The sequence below is a fragment of the Stegodyphus dumicola genome, chromosome 5 (genome assembly GCF_044657685.1).
Source record: "Stegodyphus dumicola isolate Sdum_Otavi_A_Nest chromosome 5, ASM4465768v1".
NCBI lineage: Eukaryota > Metazoa > Arthropoda > Arachnida > Araneae > Eresidae > Stegodyphus > Stegodyphus dumicola.
In genome coordinates this window covers 112,931,781-112,948,184 of record NC_140772.1, presented here as the reverse complement: position 1 = coordinate 112,948,184, position 16,404 = coordinate 112,931,781, and the positions used below count along the sequence as shown (strand labels likewise).

The window sequence follows — 16,404 nt, the reverse complement described above, 5'->3', positions numbered from 1 at the left end:
ATAAAGATATATTCTTTATTCTTTATATATATAATATATTCTATACATATATAATATAATTTTATATATATATAATATAATTTATTCTTTATATATATATATATATATATATATATATATATATATAATCAAGAAATAATAATGAAATTAAAATTGGCTTACGAGAGGGTTAACATTTCAACAGGAAATACATATTATCAAAATTTAAAAAAATCAATTAAAAAATTAATTAAAAACAGTAAAACTGATATAAATATAAAAATGTTGAAAATTCTTCGGTCTATATCCAGAAGCAATCGAAGAAAAAGCATAAGAAATAACACTACGTAGGAAAGTTAAATTTTCTCTCTCCAGTATCTGAGAGCAGATACCAGGGAAATACAGATTACACTCATGTGCATTGTGTCTCAGCACATGCGATGCGACATGACTATAAATTTTAAAGTGGAATTTTAAAGGCTGTTGTTTTTCAACTCATTCATACGATAAAATCAGTGTTAATGGCGTTTAACCTGAGTTATGTTTTGAATCATCGATTTTTGAGTCAGAAATTCAAAACGAAACGAGTTGCCTCCTGCTATGTCGAGTTTCTCTTTGCCCATTCCCTACTCTAAGAGGACGAAGCATACTGAAGAATGCACTGCATGCAGTCGACGAAACACGGACAAAGATCTCGTTTCCTCTCATTCCTGCTGACAATACGAGAAAGACGAATTGCATGCTGTCGAGTTACAGCTACCTAGAAGAGAATATTCATTGTTTACCAATGAATTTAGCGTAATTTATTATTATTTCTTAGTAAGCTAGAGGCGATTTTTCTGCATTGAGGTTTAATTTGTACGACACATTTAATTTACAGATGGCTAATCATTATTTCTGGACTTCCTCAAATTTCCGCATGACAAGAGAACTTTATCTGCCGGATTAAGCATCTTTTCTACAAATATGTAGGCGGAGGAACATGAAACTGAGACGCTTTTAAAGGATATAATTTTCAGTAGATATTTAGCTTTTGAAACTTTTGAGGAAGATAATGTAAAAATAGGTAGTAAATAATATAAAACAGGAGCAGAAGACATTCCAAAGCTATATAATAAAATAATAATAACAATTAAAAAAAGACATAAAATATATATTAAAAAAATCTGATTCAGATTTTAAAATTACATCCGAAGTGGCTTTTTTTTTAACATTTATTTATTAAATATCATGTTCTACGCACTTAAACCATAAAATTCAGTTCAGTAGCAATGTCGCAAAATAATTTTAAAATGAGCATATCTTTAGAATTTCCTATACACGGTCTCGCGCGCTGGAGATAAAAATGTTTTTTCTGTACAACGTTGTCATTGCTCGCTTTCAAATCCTTGAATTTGTTCGTAAAAAATTCGTTAAAGTTTTACAAAATATGAAATCCATAATAAAACAAATTCCAAATTTCAAATTTGGGCTTTCAGATGCCCATATTCGCAGAAGGATTACGTTATTCAAAATTTGATGGCTCTAGGTACCTCTGTTTTATCACAGTGCGAGAAACAGACATCACATTTATGCAGATTCTTCATTATTTAATATCTTTAAATATAGTACAGGGCGATAAAATTTGGTGGCAACAATTTGAAAAGTGAAACAACACTTGCAGTGAATCAACGCCAAATGCCAAACGGGAATTAATAGTGCTTCTGGGCAAATTGCTCCTTCGGACTAAAGAAAAAAGAAAAAAAGGCCATGTGATAGTTTATGATGTTAAAGAAACTTTTTTTTTTTTTTTTTTTTTTTTTTTTTTTTGTTCTTTTCAGTTATTTGATGATGGCAGAATAAGTGCTTCGATTAAGGATGAATTTAGCAACTTCGTGCTATTAGTATCTATATTGAAACAGCTTACTGTTATATTAGAATATTCCCCATATGAGCAATAAAGAAGATATCTTCATTTGAATCTCCAAATGAAAATACCATAAAATGTTTATAAAGGCGTAAAAATAAAAGTAATGAAACTGCCAGAATAAAGTTTAAACTGCCAGATATATTATAAAATTTCTTCAACAACAAAAAAGCCTTTAAGCGTTTTATCGGGAAAATACTTAAAGATTTTGAACAGTCTGCCACAAACTGGTACAAGTACATAAAATTACTCTTTCTAAATAAGACAAGAAACGTAAGCAGATTTATTCATTGATATTCCTGATATAAATTGCAATTCAAAAGTCTGTGTGAACAAGAGAAACAGAAAAGCGATTTCGCTTTCTCTATTAATCATAAAGCATATCAGTTCGCATACAATAGTAAAAGGACTTTTTTCTTAAAAGACTAGAATATGCATTATAACGTGTGAAATCTGGTAGGTATATTGGGAAATTATATATCCAAGTAGAAATTCTTATTACAAATTTGAATTTATGAACTTTCTAAATGAAGAGAAAATTTCTTCTGTAAGTCTAATTTCCCCGAAATGTTTATTGATAAAATTTAGAGAAAACTAGAGTTTAAACAAATATTAAATAAAATTAACACTAGTCCGTACTGCGAAATATTTGAATTGGACTGGTCTTTATTTTCTCCTTCAGGCAGAAAATAAACCTATGCGAGTACATGAATTAAAACAATGCTTAAACACAATTCATAAGTGAAATGCTAACTTTACTAATTCTGCCAACATTAGTATCAATTGTGCCCGCAGAACGACTTTTTTTCCGACCACTAAGATAAATTAATAATTGAATAACATAACTGGCTAATTTATTATTGTTTGAACCTATATTAATAATGCGGTTTTCGTAAACCACGAAAAACTGATTTGAAACTATGATATAAACTGCTTAATCTTAAATAATTACAAAAATTTATAAAGATTTCCACTTCAGTATTCAAAACTGGGAAATTTTAAGTCTTTTATCATGTGTATTTCATCATTTTGTATGCTATGCAATATTCAAGAAGTTAATATGCAAATAATACAGTTAACTTTTTTTTTTTTTTTTTTTTTAATTTGCTGTTAAGCAGTATGCTCTTCGTGGAAATTCAGAATACATTCCTGCATACACTATATGTAATGTTTAGATTGCTCATGTATACAACAGTTTCATACTGTATCAGAAATGTCGGTTACCGAATACTACAGTACATAACAGGACTGTTACAAGACAATAGTAGATCAAGAAGTTTGACATTCCATCACTTCATAAGATCAGTATCCGCTAAACATAAGATGGGAATGTAACAGACCCTCAGTAGATAATTTTTTTGCAATATGAATACACCTCACATTAAAACAAAGAATTAAAAAAATAGGCATTAAAAGCGACTTATTTTCAAGGTTTCATTACATGGTTAGGCAGATAGCCCTCGAGGCTTTGCCATAATTAACCTAACCATTACATGGTTAATTTCAATTATAATAGGTATTGGTCCTCGACGGTAACTAAGCTTCTCAGTACAAGTACATCCAAGCTAAAATGTATTTTATTGACATCAGAAGAGAAAAATTATCAAAACTTTTATGACACTAAAAGCTGTTAATGGCGTTTTTCACAAAAAAATTAATGAAACAACTTGCATATTCGCTACAATATACAAAAGTACAAATTAAGTAAAAGTACAAATAACCGTAAAAACAAAATACTTCAACATATTCCCAATCACGATTCCCGAAAGAAATATATATGAATAGATAAAAGGAAAAATTATTATTTTGCATTTGCACATCAGTGCAGTTAAGCACAAAAGAAATAATCCAGATTCACTGTCTTAAACACTACTAGCTTTCTAGACGTTTGTAAAAATGAACACCAAAAATTCCTAAAATGTACATTTTTATCGAAAACTGCAATTACGAGAATTGTTTTTAGTTATTTTTTTTTTCTTTTGCATGCAATAAATGTCAAACCTACTAAATTAATTAGCTTTAGATACCCTGAATCTCGCATAGCATTCATAAAAAATTTACTTCATACTATACTAGCGAAAAATACCACACCTATAAATTAATGGCAAAAAGATGCGTGATACGTGTGCTTGTTATAACAACTTTACCTCTCACTTTGAGCACAAGAAATAAAACCACATTCTCGTTAAATACAGTCAGGGTGTATCTCCCGCTGCTTCAATCACGCATATATGAATAAATATTTTTACATCATGTTGTTTAAGAGAGACGCCACGATTTCAAAAAATAATTACCCCCCAGAAAGATACCTTATATCATAAATAATTCCTAACAACCGAAATGAACAGTCCAGAAAAGGTCAAAAGAAATGAATAATTATATACACGCTCATTAGCTCGACTTTCAAATAACATTTTGAAATCTGCCAATTATTTTAAAAGTGTTTTGCTTTTCGCTCAAATATAAATTTCTGATTAACAGTATTCTAAATTCAATGCCAATAAGCATGCATAATTTTTTAAATCACTTCTAAAATTAAACTTTACTTAAAAGACAAAACAAATACCAATTATATGCCCGTGATTCTTAAAACTTTCCTTAAAGTCAAACAGCATATCTTTCTTGAACGAATACAGATAACAGATTAGGCACGTTTTTGGCTGGTTAAGTTTTTTTTTTTAATCCACCTTTATAGCTATTGAATATTCTCAATATATTAAGTAGATGATTTGTGACTTTTCGAAAAGACGTTAATGAAATGACCGTATTTCAGCCTTAAGGTGAAATTTAGAGATTTAGAGAAACATTCAAAATTATTTCGCTTCCTGAATTTCTTCTCTTTTTATTATACACTCTTAGACAAAAAAATCGACGCACCGAGAAGATGTAAAGCAAATTTGACACAAATTGATATGCATACAAGTTTCGACGGAAAATGCAAAATTTTACATTTTGGCTGCCAATGAATAAACGGTTGCCGCTACAGCGCATCTGATCTGCGCAACTGGCAGGATATTTAAAAGGAGAAATTACGATGCCAGGTCATAAATTCTTCAAGCATTTCATTCCGTGTACTCTGGTAGACAGTAACTATGCCTCGCATACAGGTACGCGAACGATATGCGCAGATGTCAGAATTTGAGAGAGGTCATGTAGTTGAGCTCAAAAAAGCCGGTTGGTCTTATCGGCGAATACCTCGACATTTGAGCAGGAGCGATGCCACTATTAGACGATGTTAGCAGGAAATGGGTGAACCATGGCCGCACACAGCGTCAAGAAAGAAGCGTAATGCCTAGAGAAACGACAGAACGTGAAGACCAAGCAATCGTCAGAGCGGCACTCACACCCCCAGATGAATCATTACCATCGACTGTACGTGCAACTACTGCTTCAGTGACCGCAAGGACCATTCATAGACGGCTCACAGAAAGGGGGCTGAGGTCACGGCGCCCCTTGCGATGACTACCATTGACCTTTGTCAAGCCCGTTTGCAGTGGTGTCGGATTCATTCGCACTGGAATGTCACTTACTGGAGTAGAATAATCTTCAGTGATGAGTCTCGCTTTGAACTGAGCCCCGATGACCAGCGAAGGCGAGTCTGGAGATGCCCCGGACAGCGGTGTGATACCAACGTGACTGTCTTCCGGCAGACAGGCGGAAAACCAGGAGTGATGGTCTGGGGTGCCATTTCATTTCATAGTAGGACCCCTTTGGTTGTCATCCGTCGCAACCTTACAGCAGAGCGGTACGTCGACTAAGTTCTAAAGCTCGTTGTGTTGCCCTTCATGACACGCCACCCTGGGCTTACATTTCAGGAAGATAATGCCCGCCCCCCACACTGCACATGTTTCTACTGCTTGCCTTAGTGCTTGCCGAACATTACCTTGGATAGCAAGGTCGCCGGATTTCTCTCCTATTGAGCAATTTTGGAGCATTATGGGCAGAGCCCTCCAACCAGCTCGGAATGTTGACGATCTAACGCACCAGTTGGACAGAATTCGACACGATATCCCTCAGGAGGACATCCGCAACCTCTAACAATCAATGTCAAGCCAAGTAACTGCTTGCATAAGGGCCAGAGGTGGACAAACGCGTTACTGACTTTTTCACTTTGTGAAGCTCTATCACTTCAATAAATCATCCAATTTTTTTCACACTGTAATAATTTGTGTTTCTGTAAATGTACATCACTTCTAACGATTTTCGTCCCATCCGGATAACTCCTTCTTGGTGCGTCGTGGGTTTTTTTTTTTTTTTTTTTGTCTAAGAGTGTATTTTAAACGCAGATATGCTTATACTGCATTCATATCGTTAGCAAATATTTAAACCTTGCACTAAAATTTGATTGATCTGAAACTTTAAGAAGTCCACTTACTATTACAGAATCTTTCAAGCAATTCCATTGAAAATTCGTAATTATGAAAGAGGAAAAAGGGAAGAATACACACGTACGTATTGTACGTATTCTCCTAAATAGAAACTTGTTGTACAGCATAATTAAATATCATACAATATTGTTTCACACATAACAAAAGTTCAAAATACAGTATGTTCATTAAAAATACAATGACAAATATACATCCTCTGTTCCGTTAACTTTCCCAGAGTTTCTGAAACTGTACAGGAAACTGAAGAAAGTGTATAATTAACTTAGCTACATCGAAAGTTTACTATTTTCATATTACATATAATCTAATAAGTACAAAAAAAGTTAATTTATATTAATTTGCGGAGCTAGAAATCCGCCTATTTCGGCACAGATCGTTTTCGCAGATGAGGTTTAGAATTTTTATCTAGTTAACAGTTTTTATATTAGTAATGGTAAAATAATTTAAATATTTTATTTCATTACTTAAACTAATTCATTTATAGATATCGTCTACTTAAAACATCATAAATGAATATACAAGTACTCAGTATAAATGGTGAGATTTCGATCTTTACTAAGTTTTATCGAAATGCATATAAAAAGCTTTAATTCAGTCATTAAAAACAAAAGATCACGAACAAAATTAAGAAATATTTAAGCTGAATCATTTTGCCAAGTTTAAAATAAGCAAAAAGTAGTTCAACGTAAAAACTAGAACATTTTTCATTTTTATTTGAGCTAATTTTTAAGTTGAACTACTTTTTGCTTAAAATTAGTAATAAGTTTCAATGTGTGCATCATTCACAGTATGATAAACATCATAGCGATATTCAGTTTCGGCTCATACTCTGGCAAGACTATCTAGTGTAATGCTTGTAACTGCGTGTGTGATTCTTTCCTTGAGATGGTCAAGCTTGTTAATTTCCACACTGTAAACCTCATTTTTAATAAAACCCCAGAGAAAATAGGGCAGTAGGCTAAGATAATGATTTGTTTAGGGCTATGGATATGATCCATGTCTGCCAAACTACAGTTCTGGAAAACGACGATTCAACTGGCCTAGTAATAAACAAAAGTTAAACAACTGCAAAGTAAAAACCGCTGAATGCTGGCAGTTGTTACTGTAGTTGTTACTAATCTCACTTATCTAACAATGGTCAGCACAAACCCACATTTCATCGTGGCAAGGAGTCAAACGTGTCTGTCGTTGGTAAGAGTCTTGAGCACCATACAGGTGACAGCCCGGCTTTAGCTCGGTTCCGCCCCCAATTTTGAGACAGCATCACTAGGAGATGGGTCCTAAGTGTCAGTCCTCTAACCCCAACCTATTAAGAGGACTTTCTATAACTGTGTTAAATTACCCTATAAAGAGGACTTTCAACCTATAAAGAGGACTTTCGGTTCGCTGCATATTTAGAGTGACCCCTATCCCGCAAAGACACTATACATTTACAAATATCCATGCCTTCTCCGGTATTCGAATCCGAGATCTTCGGTACGGCAGTCAGCAGTCACTATCCACTATCCTTGTTGGGCGGCTATGCTGAGAGTTCGACCTGGGTCCGATTTCAGGCAAATGGGATGGCAGCTTTCGAGGTTTTCTCTATGTGTAACGTGAATACAAGTCATTTTGCCTTAGAAACTCTCCACGAAGGCATCCCTACTCCAAGACAGATAGCCCTTCGTCTGTTTTGTCATAATCGAATATTTTAGTCGAACCTAACCTAATTCATTACAAACTTCGAGTTATGAATATTTTAAGAGATGAACAGCAATCATAATGAATACAAATCATAATGAATACAAAGAGGAGACTATACTAGACTGATATGATATTTTATCAAAAATTTTTTAAAATCTAACTTACTGGAAATTTTCATACAGCAGAAATGGGCATTTCAATTGTTAAAAGAATTATTCGATGAATATAGAGCAAACTGAAATTAATTTCTCCACGAAAGCGTCGGCACACAGGTTGTTAATACAAGAAGACCAAAAAAAATATACAGAGGGATGTCGGAGTTAGAATAAACAATGTTGATATTTGATAGAATGAAATCGAAAGATTTTTTAATCGATATTGATTAAAAAAGAATTATTTTTAAAAATGCCAAGTTCTTAGAAAATAAACATAATAATGACGTCTGCCATAGAGGAAGGAAACAGAAATAAAATATTTTTAGGGTTTCTCCCATTTGCTGCAAAAAACATTTTCTATAAACATACAGAAAATATTTTAAGTTAGCTTTTCTCTGGAAAATAACATTTATAGGAACCTTCTGTACGAAATAACGCGGCGAAAAGTTTGAATAGCTCATTTGAAACTATTAATTAGACTAATATTTTTACAGTAGAGTATGAAAATTTCCAGTGCTACGAAGAAAGTATAAACTCATTCTCATAAAAGTAAAGCATCAACCTATGATAGGCGTAGGTTTTTAGCATAGAAACTCTATCGATTTCGAGGGCGCACAAAGTCCCTCTTCATCAGCAGCAAAGATGACGAAGAGGGACTTTGTGCGCCCTCGAAATCGATAGAGTTTCTATGCTAAAAATCTACCCTTATCGCAGGTTGTTGCTTCACTTTTATGATTTATTTGAGGCGTGTTTCTCATCTGTCTTGATATCCTTTCATCCTCCTTGAAAAGAATTTTTTACAAGTAAAGACTTACATATATAACAAAACATGCATGAATGAGTCACATTAACATTTCAAATAAATGAATTAACTAATTAATAAAAAGCAAATGTACAAACATATGTAAAAACAAATATAATGAAGCTGTACTTGTATAATTACAGCATTAGTACAACAGCTTGGTTTACGAATGCAAATAAGTGCTCTAAGGAAATATGACCGATTTCATGAAACAATCACGCAAGTTAATAGAAAATATTTATCAGAACTGTAAAATAATTTGAAGTCTATGCTTTACAAGAAGTGAAAATACCGCGTAATATTAAAATACCTAATGTACACAGAGAATGGATTCACAAATGGCCCAGCGGATTGAATATGTAATAATATTTCCGAATATGACTTGAAAATGTCTACCAAAATAATGTTAATTTTTAAAAATGTACAATTTATATTTCTTTGATTTTTGGACACGTTAAACTTTCAGCCTTGCGACTGCTTTTACAAAAAGAATTTTGGAAAAATGTTAATATTTTGTATTTAAAAAAAATTTTTAAATGAAGCTTCCGAGTACACTTCTCACATCTCACATCTTTAAAAATGTGATTTTGGCAACAATTTTCCTTTCTTATTGTTGTTGATAGATTTTTGATGAAATCGCATTATTTTGAATAGTTTCATTCTTTTAAAAATATGGGTTTGGCAACAATCTTTCATCGTAATTGTTATGTCACTGTTTTTAAGAGATTGGCATATTTCATTGTCATTTTTTTATAGTATATATAATACTTTTTTTTTTGATAATGTTACTCTGCAGAGTAAAATTCTGCGCGGAATTTTTTGTTTTTTGAGTTTCTTTCATGTTATTTTTTGCTTATTTCACTTTAATTTTTTTTATTAGGATAATTAGTATTTGTATTAAGGGATAGAGCTTATTTAATTGTAATTTTGTTATACGTAATAACTTTTTTTTTATGAAGTTGTTCTGCAGAGTAAAATTCTGCAGTTTTTAAATTTAACGCTTGGTGCTCCCTTCAGCCATTTTTCCGGTACATTTAAAAGCCAGACTAAAGCTGGCAGCGAAGCTGCTAGTAAAATAATATTTCTATAAAAAATTAAAACGCAATTTTAAATTAATTTTGCGCTGTGTCAAATCCTTTATAATCATGTTAATTTCTAAATTTGATTTTTAATTATATTTTTTAATGTTACATATAAACTTATTATGTACGAAATAATTTTCATTTTGAAATTTAAAATATCATGCAATAACGTACAGCTTCACGGTCTGAAAATTTTACTCCACTAACACCATAATTTAACACAGTTATAGTTAATTTGTGTTTAATTTTTTATTTTATTTTTCCAGATAAATTTCATACATGTGTTTAATCATTTCTAACTCCAAACACGCTGTATGCCCCAATACACATATTATACGCTTAGGAAGAATTTATATTTTAAATCAGATCATAGTAACTAGTAACATAAACCTACAAAAAGATTTTTCTCAAGAAACATTTCATAACGCTTTAAAATTAAATGCAAAGCAAGCTACTTACTACTTACGAAGGCAGCACTTTTAAGCAACACTTCATCTATTAATATTTTTAAATATTAAAACTTATTTAAGATATTTAGAAAACTAATTCATTTACAAGGAGTCTTTCGAAGGACTTTAGAAGGAAATGGAAACCTTCCGCGTTTCCGAAAAGCTCTCCGGATATACAGCAACTTCCTTCCTTAAATGAAAGAAACTAAAAAAACTAGTGGAAGAGTTGCAGGATATGAGGTATTTACCACCACATTTATCGGAACTATGATATTCACAATTGAAATGCAACAATTCTGGGGTTGGTGAATGACATGACTCAAATGTTTGTGACTTGTCTCTTGCGCGATACTAGTTAGATGCCAGCTTCAAAGGAAATGTTCCTGACATCACTTCCTTTATTATAAAGCTTATTTTTGATAATCCGATATTGTCTACAAGTAATACATAAAAGTATTTGTTATGGCCAATTATTAAATATTAGAGAAAGAGCTTTAAACAAGGTATAGGAAGAAAATAAAACCGTATCATTGACAGAATTCGAACTCATTACTAGCCCGTACTACAGGAACGTATCGGAGGACCGTCTTAATTCTTCATATCATTTTGCGTAAAGACGAAGGGAGAACCTCACACGACCGGTCCCAGTTTGGTAACAAGCTACGCCTATCATATTTAGTTCGGATAACATTTGTAGAAAAGTGAAGTTTGAAAGAAGGTACCATATCAAAATCGATCGTTTCTTGACCGGATTCAAGCTTGGGACTTCTGGATAGGTGCACTTCCGCTGCATCATTAACAACTCGTCGGACGAATGCCTTAATTCCTTTGAAATCCGGCATTTTGATCAAACGTTGAATGAAATATTGAATATTCATTTTCAACTTAAATATACTAATATTTATTTATTTGAAGTACGTTACATGATAGTGCAACAGCCATTAAATAATTTATAGACGTAGACTATAGCAATATAAGGGTTAAACTGAATTCTACAAATAATCTAGCCATACGAGTCTGCATCGACTTCGTACACAGGCAGAAATGAAAAATGAAAAACGACCAATCAAAGGACTGCGAAAAGAAACAATGAATGAAGATTACTAAAGATAACTATTATTTAAATAGAATGGCAGTTATTCTTTAACGCTCAAGGTCTTCTATCCAAAATCGCCTGCCAGTGCTATTTTTTTATTCATCATTAAACAGTAACAGACCTAACTTCGGTTCAGGGAATGCTAAATTTTCATTAGTATTACATGGGTATCGGTTTAAAATACAAAAATCACGAACTTTACAAAGACTGCAATTTAATCTTTGTATGCAGATTCTTTAAGACTTAATCCTAAACCAATATTAAGCTAAACAGCTAAGAATAATTAACACAGAATTAATTAATCAGAAATCTAAACAGAATTAATCTCCAGGGAAATCACGATACAGTAAAGAACATGTAATCATATTTTTAAAATAAGCTGTTATAAAAGACAGTGCCAAATGTGTGCATTTATTTCTTAAGACCGCTTGCACACACGGCTGGATACGTTCCGAGTCCGAAAATTCTTTTTTTATTTGGCCAGGGAAAATTCTTTTTTTATTTGGCCAGGACGCCAAATTTGTATATGGAGACAGTAGGCACAACAGAAGAGGTCCCGCCCACGCCGAGAAATTTAAAAAAAAAAAAAAAAAACCACCACTGTTTACTTATCTCTACAGACAATAACAGTTATTATATATTGAATGGTGTAACAGCTTTAAATAGTATTAAAATCTTGTAGTTTAAATAATTTAAATAGATGAACATTAAGTTATTTGTGAATGGCAATATTCGAAACCAGACTCGAGTGCCACGTGCGACTCTCGCACGAAGAATGTAATTTATTTTTAAATGTTAGAATATGTTTTCTCTTTCTTGTTTGTATGTCGCCATTTTTTTGAGTGTTAAATAAAAGTTATTGCTGTGTTCCATCATTGGAATTGCTTCATTTCGTCAAAGAAGTATCACAGTCATAATTATTTTGGAGGCACCGACCAAGATCGAATAATCGTGCGTATTTTTATTTTATTAGTTCATCACTGAACATAATATTAGTGATACCAGATTATTACTTCCTGTTCATATAGAATTGCTTTATTTTATTAGTTCATCACTGAACGCAATATTAGCGATACCAGATTATTATTTCCTGTTAATATTAAATTGTCTTATTTTATTACCGTATTTGATATTATATTTAATATTCATTTTAGTTGTGCAGACGGTAGACATATATATATATTGCTCTATGTTATTATTCTTATTTTAATCACAATTAATGTGGTAGAGAGAATGAACTTCATATAATTTAAATATTTCATTTTTGAGGTATACGTACTTAACAAAGTGCATTTAATTTCGTGATTCCTGACTGCATTAATTAATTAAAGTAATTGAATTGAGCTATTTTGAGGAAATATAAAGAAAACAGTGTTCGTTAATTTTAAACATAGAAACAATGTCTTACTTAGGAAGAACTCGTAAGGAAGATTTGCAAAATCTCGCGGCTGAACTGGGAGTTCATGTGACTGCAGATTTGAAAATAGTCGATTTAAAACAGAAAATTGTTGAAAGTAGAGATTATGATGAAGTATTCGTCAAAGGAGTCTTAGACACAATAATAGAAGAACGGAAAGTGAGGGAGGAAAGGGAAGAACGGAAAGAGAGGGAGGAAAGAGAAGAACGGAAAGAGAGGGAGGAAAGGGAAAGAGAAGAACGGAAAGAGAGGGAGGAAAGGGAAAGAGAAGAACGGAAAGAGAGGGAGGAAAGGGAAAGAGAAGAACGTAGGAGACAGGAAGAAGCGGAAGAGCGGAGAAGGAAAGAACAGTATGAATTAGAGAGATTAAGACTTGAAGCAGAGACAAAGTCTCAAAATACCGGACAGATCCGGCCGAAAACGGAGCTGCGTCACCTTATGCAGAAATTCGATGACAAGAAAGGAGATATCAGTCTATATTTGCTATTGTTTGAAAGGCAAGCAGAATGGGCTAAAATTGATAAAGAAGAATTTGTATCTCATTTACTAGGACTACTTCCTTACGAAGTAACCCAGTTAATAGCTAGAGAACCCTCCGATAAAGCTAAAGACTATGAACACGTAAAGAATTTATTGTTAAGACGGTTTAAACTAAGCCCGGAAAAGTTTAGGCAGAAACTTATGAAACATCAAAAGAGTACCGAATCCACATGGGTGGATTTCAATTATGAAATAGAAAATTATTGCAAGGAATGGGTGACTGGTCTAGGAGTTAAGACTTTTGATCAGTTGCTAGATTTGATGGTGATTGACCAACTTAAGCGTCGAGTTCCTCCTGAAATTCGAGATCATTTTCTTGATGAGTGGGTAGAGATGATTTCATCTAAAAAATTAGCTGAAAAACTTGATGCCTATGAAAACGTTTGCGGAAACTTTAAAAAAAAGCCTGTAGTGGATAGGCAGAAAGAAAGATACAATGCACTAACTCAAGGTAAACTGAGTTCAGATAATAAAAATAAAACTGAAAACAAAATGTCATCAGGATTTAATACGCAAAGCTTGTTTCATAGACCTAGAAGTCCACGTCCAGATGATAAATATGAAAAACGAAAGACGCCACAATGCTATCAGTGTGGGTCCTATCAACATTTAAGGCCCCAATGTCCAAAACTTAAGAATAGTACTGAATCTCCTGCTAATCTTAACAGAATTAGTGCAAAACCAGAGGATAAATTTCTATTACCTTATACTAGTATGGGTTACGTAAATGGTCATAAAATTCCTATATTAAGGGATTCAGGTGCTAGTATTGATATAGTTTGTCGCAAATACATCACGCCGGAAATGCTGACAGGTGAAAATGTGTGGGTGCAACAGCCATTAGACTTGAATCCAACCTGTTTACCATTGGCTGAGATCGAACTAAATTGCGATCTTGGGCGAGTAATAACTAAGGCTGCCATTATTAGAAATGAACTCGACAAAGGAAGGTATTTATTAGGCAATCGAACTTTTGCACTGTTGAATAAACAAAGAAAGGAGCCTGATAGTTGTCCTCACCAGGTTAATGCTGTCTCTACTAGAGCTCAAAGGAAAAGAGAAATAGCTGAAGAGAAGCTCTTGGAACCGATGAAGGAAGAAAATAAAGCATCCAGATATGTTTTTGAAGAAGAAGATAATTTACCGGAACTAAATACGGAAGATGAAGCTCTCATGAAACTGGTAAAAATTGACTCAGAAGAAATTGCACAACTTCAGCTTGCTGATAAGGAACTGTCTAAAATCATCCAAGAAGTTAAAGAAGGTACATGCAAAAATGAGAACTATAGTCTGACAGGAAAAGAACTTTTAGTTAAAAAAACGACGGATAAAATGGGCTTTGAAAGACAGCTTGTCGTTATACCTGAAAAACTCAAGCCGTCAATTATAAAGATGTGCCACGAAGGAACTTCTGGTCATTTGGGTGTCAAAAAGACCAAAGACAGACTTGCTAGATATTTTTACTGGACGAGGTGTTACAAAGAAACTGAAGATTTTGTAAGAACCTGTGATGCTTGTCAGCGCGCTGGAAAAGGAAATGACAAAAAGAAGGCTCCAATGACATTAGTACCAGTAATTTCCGAAATATTCACTAAAATAAATGTCGATGCCGTTGGTCCGCTACCTATTTCAAAGACTGGAAAAAAATATATTATTACAGCTCTGTGTATGTCGTCCAAATATCCAGATGCTGTAGCGGTGACAGACATTTCTTCGCCATCTGTGATTGATGCTTTCTTACAGATTTTCAGTCGTATGGGTTTCCCAAAAGTGTTCCAAACAGATCAGGGGACCTCTTTCGTCAGTGCTTTGACAGAGGAATTTTTGGAGCGTTTCGGCATTAAACATGTAAGAAGCTCTGTGTATCATCCGCAGAGTAATCCCGTTGAGCGATTCCATAGAACGCTAAAAAGGGTGTTAAGAGTCGTATGTATAGGAGCGACTTCGGATTGGGAGAATTATCTACCATCAGTTCTTTTTGCTCTCAGAACAGTCACATACGAAAGCACTGGTTTTACACCAGCAGAATTAGTTCATGGCAAAAACCTACGAACGCCAGTCACTTTACTTTATGAGCAGTGGCTAGAACCGATTGAAGAAAGTAATAATGTTGTCAGTTACGTTTTCAAACTTATTAATCGAATGAAGAAATGCCAGGAACTTGCCGTGGAAAACATGAAAGAAGCTCAACAACGGAGGAAAACATGGTACGATCGAAACGCAGTGAAAAGAGAATTTGCTAGAGGAGATTTAGTTCTTGTTTTATCAACGAATCGTCAAAATAAACTAGAAGTACAGTGGAAAGGACCTGGAAAAATAGAGCAGAAAATTTCAGAAACCAATTATATTGTAAGTTTCGAGGAACAAAATGAGCCAAATCAAGTATATCACATTAACATGCTTAAACCATATTACAAAAGACCAGAAATGATTAATATGATAACTGAAGTGGAAGGAGACTTAGAAATGGACATTCCTCGTTTACCTTCCAATCCAAGTATATTAAATTTCTCGGACATCATAGAAGAGAATGAACTCGAGAAAAGGTTGAAATCCGAGCAAATAGAAGATTTACGAAAGATTTTATGGAAATATTCTGGTTGTTTTTCAAATAATCCTGGACTAACAAACTTAGTTTGTCACGATATTGAGCTATTAAATAACGAACCAATACAAATAAAGCCATACAGACTGTCACCCCGACAGACTGAAATTCTCAAAGGGGAAATACAGAAAATGCTCGATCTTAAAATTATAGAGCCGGGAGAATCGGACTATACATCTCCCATGATTTTGATAGAATCTTCATCAAAGGATCCTCGGCCTTGTATTGATTATCGTAAACTCAATGCTGTTACTAAAACTGAATACTATCCTTTGCCTAATATTGAAGAACGTATCGAAACT

The 16,404-nt window shown here is 33.4% G+C and overlaps 1 protein-coding gene across 2 annotated transcripts in view; it reads right to left on the bottom strand.

The window, feature by feature from the left end:
- Window positions 1-16,404, bottom strand: part of LOC118186346 (cGMP-dependent protein kinase, isozyme 2 forms cD4/T1/T3A/T3B-like) — a 210,626-nt gene that overhangs the window by 109,941 nt on the left and 84,281 nt on the right. The window contains exon 1 of one of the 2 annotated variants that reach the window (XM_035356429.2): window positions 10,455-10,473. The exons of the other annotated variant lie outside the window; for it this stretch is intronic. The gene's annotated coding sequence lies outside the window, so the exon portion shown is untranslated. Of the gene's footprint in view, window positions 1-10,454; window positions 10,474-16,404 lie in introns of those variants that run through there. 2 annotated transcript variants of the gene reach the window in all.